Source organism: Gavia stellata, chromosome 14, assembly GCF_030936135.1.
Source record: "Gavia stellata isolate bGavSte3 chromosome 14, bGavSte3.hap2, whole genome shotgun sequence".
Lineage (NCBI taxonomy): Eukaryota > Metazoa > Chordata > Aves > Gaviiformes > Gaviidae > Gavia > Gavia stellata.
The window spans coordinates 22,883,851-22,891,358 of NC_082607.1; the positions used below are offsets into that span (position 1 = coordinate 22,883,851).

The window sequence follows — 7,508 nt, forward strand, 5'->3', positions numbered from 1 at the left end:
TTTGGATGTGGAGGAAGCTTTGAGTTCGATCCATGTCTTGCCGCTTCTCCCTTCGTTTGCTTAGTTTGCTGTTTAACTTCAGCCACGGTAGTTCATCTTAGAACGTGTATTACACGCACGCTTATCCCACAATTCTCTCAGTCTTTCACTACCTAGAGGAGGGACAGCACCTCATCTTCACTCTGCTTCCAACATACTCCTTTTTGATACCTCTCTTAGATTCCTTCTGTACTCGGATGCTTGCCCCAAAGAAAACGACTAAAATGAACCAGCTGTACCGCTGGGTCAGGCCACTTCTCTCCGAGTTGTCCTTCCTCAGAGGATAATCCTGCAAAGCCAACCAGGAGGAGTGCTGGGGCCGGTTATCGTGTGGGGAGAGTGCATTTCCAAACCTTAACTCTGACTTCACCTTACTCAGAGCCACATCACTCTCTTGCTGAAGCCTAGGGTCCTTCACATTCGTTCTCGGGGCTTTTCATTGTTGTTCAATTTCTTGTGGGGTTTTTTAACTTTACATATGCTCCACAGTGCGCTGTGCTATAGGTAGACACCTCTAGTCCCTTCTGCTTTTACGTTAGTTTTGGTAATCAAAGGTGGCAATTAAAAGCGCCTGTTCTCCTGTGGGCTGGAGTAACATGTTTCCCCGTCCCCGAGGCTGTGCCTAAAAGCCAGGTTGTTCCTTACAGCAGGGCCGGGGCTCCCCGCAGCCCTCAGCGTCCTCTTTGCCTTTTCCTGATGCTTTTCTTTTTTCAGGCTACCCCTCAGCCTGGAATTCTACCTTCGCGCCCCATTTAAGCATTGCGCAGGGTGCTGTTGTGCCGGACCTGCCACAGTAAGAGCAGCGTCTTCCACCTACGGCAGGTAGTTGCCCTCCCTGCTTCCCCTCATCCCTTTCTTCATCAAAAGATGCTGAAAAAGTCCCTTTTGTGTCACGGCGGGAGGCAGACCTAACGTTATTTCTTAAGCGCCTTCAGAAACTGATCTGTCGCCAACACCATCAACCCTCAGCAGCGCGGTGGGATGGGGGGGGCGCTGGGGGCAGACGGTGGAGATGGATGAGGGGGACCTGGGGCGGCTGTGGGGAGGCCTGGGTTGCTGCGGGGGGCAGGGTCTGGGGGTCGCCGGGGCCTTTGGAGCGGGGCCTGCGGTTGGTGCGGGCCCGGGGGAGGGGGCCCGGCCGCCGCTTCCCGCCTCCGGGTTCGGGCCCGAGCGCCAGGCCGCGCCCCCACGGCGCATGCGTGCCGGCGGGCTGCGGGGCGGTGGAGCGGCCGGCAGGGGGCGGCAGGGAGCTGCGCCGCTCACGCATGCGCCGTGCGTGCCCCGTCCTCGGCGGTCGGGCTCCGGTGTCCCCCGGCCCTCACGCACGGCACCGACCCCGGCGGGGCGCCACAGGCCACCTTAGAGACACTGCGGGGCGCCCACGGCACGCAGAGGCTGCGCCGCCGGTCGGTGGGTCCCGGGAGCGGCGCAGCTCTGCGCGGCACTGGGGAACCCGGAAGCAGCGCTGTCCCTCGCTGGCGGCAGTGCGCATGCGCAAAGACAGAAGCGGCCAATCGCGGTGCTGCCACGCGCGGCGGGGTCATGCATGCGCCCTGCAGCCGGCGGCGCGCTGGTGACGTCGCCACCGGAAGCGCCGCGCCGCGACTTCCGGTTGTCGGCTCGGCCGCGGGGTGAGGGAGCGGGAGGCGCCGGGGCGAGTCCGGGGCCGGCGGGGGGGGCTGTGGGGAGCTCAGGCGGCGGGAGCCGCTAAGCACCGGGCTTCGGGGGCGGCCTAGTGCCGGCCCGAGGGGCCTGACAGGCGGCTGGAGCCGCCCCGCCTTGCTGCGGCCTGCGGCGGCTCTGGGCCGGGCCGGGGCTTTGCGGCGTTGTTTCGGGCTGCGGCGAGGTGCGGGACGTACCCGCCTTTCCCCGGGCGCGGGGGCAGGCAGGGGGTGGATCCTCTCCCGGCGCACCCCGGTTTCGCATCCGACTCATCCCACCAGGTGCGTGTCTCGCGTGGGTGCCCAGAATTGCTGCCGGAGGGGCGCGTGCGCGCCGGTGATGTCATCTCAGCTCGTGCTGCGGCTTTTGACGCGTTACTCTGTGGCGGTGAGAGCAGCCCGTTCCTGGGATCAGCGCCGTCAGTTGGAAGAGTTGCCGTCGCTTCTCCTGTCTGCGTAGTTCTCGTGGTGTTCTTCCTGCAGAAGTGTTTTGTATATTGACTCCCGTCGCTCTCCCCCGCCCCCAATTTTGTATCATTTGACAACCTCTGACTGCAACAAAGAGCGATTAAAGTCGAACTCAGCATCTCCCCACGCGGCCGCGACCCTTTGGAAGAGAAACAAAGCCCCTGGGGTGGTGTGTAATCTTTCGGGGATGGCTCTGGGGAAATCGTACTGAAATCTCGCACTTTTCACGTTGTTCCTATAAATAAATTACTTTGAAAGCTCCGCTTCAAACTAAGAAAAAAGTTCTCTCGCTTCTAGCGAGAGCAAGGAACGTGTGGACGTGGCACTGTGGGACGTGGTTTAGTGGGCATGGGGGGGTTTGTTGATGGTTGGACTTGGTGATCTTACAGGTCTTTTCCAACCGTAGTGATTCTGTGATTCTGTGATTCAAGCTGACAGCAGGTCCAGTGGAAAACTTATGTAGTTTCACATCTGTCATTTTGTTAGTTTTTCTCACAGTTGTAATCCTTTCCCTCGGCCATATTCCACGTAGAAAAATACATATACTTACACCAGTGTAGGGTACCTGTGTGAGCCGTTGTTTGGTAAACAAGAAAGATTCTTGTGTTTTGTAAAGTAATTTTACTTCTTCTTTTCTTTTTTTTGGCGCTGTCACTGTTCCTAGCCAAAAGTTTTGCATCGGGTTATAGAACAACTGAAGAAAATGTCCGTGTGGTCACAGCCGCTGCCAAAGCGTGGAACAGAATTCACGGTAAGCGGATTTTTTGGAGGCTGGGGGTGCGGCGGGGATGACGTCTGATGAAAGAAGTTAGCACGTAGACAAAGTGTGTTGCTTAGACGGTGAGAGTCATGGGGTTTTTTCTGTTTTTGGAGGGAGTGCGCTGCCTAGTGAATTACTCCTGTAAAGATATCGGTGCTAGAAACTCTACAGGTATTTCTGTAGTTGTTCCTGTAGGTGAATCCCGCTGACATCGCAGTCGTGACGGTGTGGTCGCTGTCTCTATTTTCCCTGTATTTCCCCAGAAACTTGGCTACCACCGCATTTCTTCAGCCCACATTTCCTCCCCTGAGTAGTTTCGAGATGTTTAGGACAGAAAAACACGATGCAGGTGCATCTTTACCTTGTTTTGTCTAATGTTTAATGTATTTCTTTCTCCTTTCCTGTGGATTTCATTGCAGAGTGGGATAGAGGACATGCTGGTAGGCTCGGGATGTAATACAGAATACAGGAGGAGTCTGGCGAGCACAGCGAGTTTGGGCATTGCATTTTATTAGGTCCCTTGCTCGCAGCACAGCTTCTATTTTTTGGAACATGTGGTTTGTGTGTTGCCTTGCTTCACTGAAGAGTTTTCTTTACAGGCCGGAGCTATCCCATTCTCCCAGGCTGGGTGACAGCCAATTCTAACAGCAAAGTAAAACCATGAGCAACAGCGAGTGGAAATGGGGAGTGAGGAGAGCCGCTGGTTACAGTAATGGCTTTATGAAATTCCTTGGAGGACCATGAACCAAAAGGCTCTGCTGTATGAATTCCTACTAAAGAATAAAAACATTATATTAAGCTAATCTTTTGGAAGGTGTAAACGCTTAGAGATGTTTGGTCTCCTGAGGTGAAAGAGATTGTTAGAGCACGCAATGTCTTCTTTTTCACATGAAAGAAGAGATAAAATAATCTGAAGTGAATTTGTCTCTACCAGTGCAGCCTGCGGGGCTGTCTGAGGGGGAGTTACACGATGGCTTCCTTGGCCTTTAGGAGGGGTGAGTGAAAGCGTCACCACTTCTGGGTTAAAAATTTTAGTTGAGGGAAAGAACGTAAAAGAGGGTAAAGTTGTGCTGATGCCAGTTGTGACTTCACCGGAATAGCTGTACTTGAGGAACGTGGCAGAGGCAGCTGCTTACGTGTTTCGGACTGCGATTCAGTTTGTGTTCCAGAGCTCAGAGGCAGCGGTAGGAGAAGGGGAGTAACTTGAGGGGCCAAACCCTGGCCAAAATCACTGTTAATGTGGAGAAGTTGGAGGTGGTCTAACCTACGGGACTATGATAATCCTGGAAAAAAGTCACTCGCTGGAGAAGCCTCCCTGGTGCAGCTGGGTACATGAAAAGAGCTGCTTCGGGTTGATTTATCCCTGGGGGTGCACGAGATGAGCTTCCCTAAACCGTTGCCGTTTGCGCTCTTACTGGTTTTTGCCTGCTGTCTTGCACATGCTATTAGACTCACCAGATTTCCCAGGACAGTTACGTCGTGGGAGGAGGAATAACTCCTATTCTTCCCCATGAGTTAGAGCGTGAATATTGTACTGATGTAAAGCTAAACGCACATCTGTGAGCTAAAGCAGAGACGCCCGCCATCCCAGGTTGCATTCAGAGCCCTACAAGCTCATTAACGGTTTGACCGCTCGCTCTGTGTAATCCTGACAGGTTTTTGGAAAGGATTTTGTAATGGTTGTCTTCAAAGCGGAAGATAAGAAAGGAATGTTGCAGAAAACAGAAGTGTGATTACAGCCGAGAATCGGAGGACAGCAAAGCCGTAGCATGGGAGACAGACTGCATGACTTAAAAAGTGAAGGCAGTATCTAGCTTTCAAAATAAAGCTAAGAATAGAAGGGGAAATGTCAGCGTGAAGCTGGAGGATACATCTTACAAGACTCTGTCCTGTGCAAACATGTCTAACCATTCGCTGATTCTTTCTCTTTTTTTTTCCCTCCACGTACTGCGTGATCATTTTAGGTGATTACAGACAAGACACAAAACAACAAAGCTGAAAAGCAGATTACACGGAGACTACGGAGCAGTTTGATAGGAAAAGCGACAGAGGCGTTCCCGAGGAAGAGCCTTCCTTTTCTGTCAGCTTGAGTTTTATGCACAGTTACATGACATCCAGATACTCTTAGAAAACACTGAACTAAGCATGCTGGCTGGGCATTAGCTTTGCCCTCCAGGCTGACGGGTGATCAGCCCCAAGTCCAGACATAAATCGACCCTAACGGAGGTGGATTTCAGTAACCAGCAGAACACAGCCTTGCGCTCGCTCCAAGGGACAGAATTAAGGTGCAGATGAGCTACGTTAGCATGCCGCTGATGAAAGCTTTCAGGACCTTTCCGAAGTATTTTGCTTCTCCTTTTTGGTTTCTCATATTGTCCATGCGGCAAATCCCTCTGAGATTGTTAAACTTTAATGTTATAATTCCTATTTAACAAGCACCGTCTGTTACCAGCCTCTCAAGACTGCACGTGGTCACAGAACTACAAGTATTTAGAGACACGCACTTCAAAAAGCGGTGGGGGAGAGGTCAGTGAAACGCTGTGAGACTCTCAAATCTGTTTATCTCAAATTTTGTATTTTTTGCTTTATTTATTTCCTCATAGGGTGTCTGTCACCTGCCAAATAAAGAAGATGGAACAGCCTATCCACAGCAAACCTGACAAGCACACTAGATCTCTGCTACATCACGAGCGTTTGGTTGAAGATGTGCATTCAGGTGTCTCGTCCCACACGCAGAACACGGTATTTAATCGGTACCCAGCTCCTTTGTGTTGTAGGGAAGCCATTGAACAGCTGCCTATCCCTGCAGCGGGTTGTTAGCGAGAATGCCGTATCTCAGCTCACAACTGCAAAACAGGCTCCTTTATGTCTGCTCCCGGAATGACGAGCTGCTTTATCACGCTGCTCTGATGCTTCAACATTAGCTCTGAGCAGGCCTGCTAGCGCCATAACCACTGCTTGAACGTCAGTGATTCACAGGCCGAGGCAGTCGTGCGGTACTTTCCGTTGATAACGCATTGCAGCCTAGCGTCAGGCTTCCGGGAAAATAAATGTACAAAATTCTGAATCTGCGCGCTTCACGGACGGTGTATTGAGAAGAATGGCTGAGTGGCTGAATTCTAAATGGCTTCTAACTTCGTATTTGTCTTCTGTGTATTTTTTTTTTTCTCTCTTATTCCAGGCTCACACTCTGGAGAAAAGTATTTCACAAGCGGTGATATATTCAATAAGAACATAAGAATTCATGCTGTGGAAAAGGGCTTCACAATCAGCGTGCTGTCAGCCACCCCCTGAGCGCGACAGGTCAGTTCACGCCTTTGTGCTGGCTGTTTTTTCTAGTTCCCTCCTTTGTGCTATCCTCCTCTTAAATTGCTCTCTCAATGTATTGGAAATGCTTCTGGTCGTACTGTAGTTCACTGGAATGTTCCGTTGTCTCCCGGCTGACGCTGGGTGCCACTGGAGCAAGGAGAAGCAGCCTTCTTACCTGCAGGCAACACTGGCACAAAGAAACCACCTCTTCAGCCCACCCCACCTACTTCGGGGAGTTTTACTGTTAAGCTACAGGTTGGGTCTTCTTAAAGACGGAGCGCTGCGCATAGCGCACTGGTTTCCCGTTCTTTTAAACAAGGTTTATTGATGTCCTTCAGTTAGGCTGGGGGCACGGAGAAGGGAGGGCTGGCTGCCTATTTCTCTTGTTTTGAAATTGCATGTATCTCCAAAGGTAATTAGGTATCTTACTTTCTTTGGCGCGGGTAGTTGCTAATACTTAAATATGTGTCTGCATGGGAAGGTCTGTGGTTTCTGTGCAAAACTGTTCCACTTAGAGCAGTTTGTCTTAACCTTGGTGGCTCAGGGTGGTACCAAACTTCTACCTTTTACATCTCACCTGTTACGTACTTGCAGGCGATGCTGGGAAGGCCCTTCCCGTCGGATGTGAAGATGACATCTTTGACTACGTCCACTGAGGTGCTGGCAGCCGAAGGACGAAAGTGAATACCTGCTTGCCTGCATGTCATCTAGTGACACTCGCGTAGTCTTCTACAAACAGCCGCACTTGAGCGCAAGTGTATATTCATTCCATAAACACTGCAAGAAGCGTATGTTACTGATGTAAGCCCATGGTGCCAGGGTAGCACGTGAAGACTAAATCCTGTATTACCTCATTTTGCTGTCTCTCTCTTACATAAAAGCATTTAAAGCGGATAAAAACATGTAGTGTCCTAAGAAGAACCTGCAGTGAAGGCAGAATGGTAGTTAGCCCCCTTGGAAGAAAGTATCCTGTCGTTGGCTTGAGTGCTTAGCGCAAGTTTTATCAGACAACAGTGAATCACAGGCTGCTTTTTTACCCTGGGGAGCAGGAAGTTCCCAGTTTTAGACAAAATGTTTTGTCTTGCTGAAGTTTTGGCAGCTCAGTTGGAAGAAGGTGGGTACTGCTCAACAGTGACCGTTCTGTGGAGTCGCTGTGTGATCTAGTTCAGTGCAATAGCTGCAGTAATCAAGCCAACTAAACAATACATGGGTGATGAAGCTATTTTAGTCTTTTTCTAATGGTAAGAGCGCTTGGGCTGCGATCACAATTA

At 51.2% G+C, this 7,508-nt stretch overlaps 1 long non-coding RNA gene across 1 annotated transcript; it reads left to right on the forward strand.

Moving 5' to 3' along the window:
* The first annotated feature begins 1,881 nt into the window (after positions 1-1,881).
* LOC132318152 (uncharacterized) lies at positions 1,882-5,649 on the forward strand. Its single transcript, XR_009484289.1, has 3 exons — positions 1,882-1,982; positions 2,833-2,919; positions 5,532-5,649. It is a non-coding gene; the product is annotated as an uncharacterized LOC132318152 (long non-coding RNA).
* Positions 5,650-7,508: the final 1,859 nt, after the last annotated feature.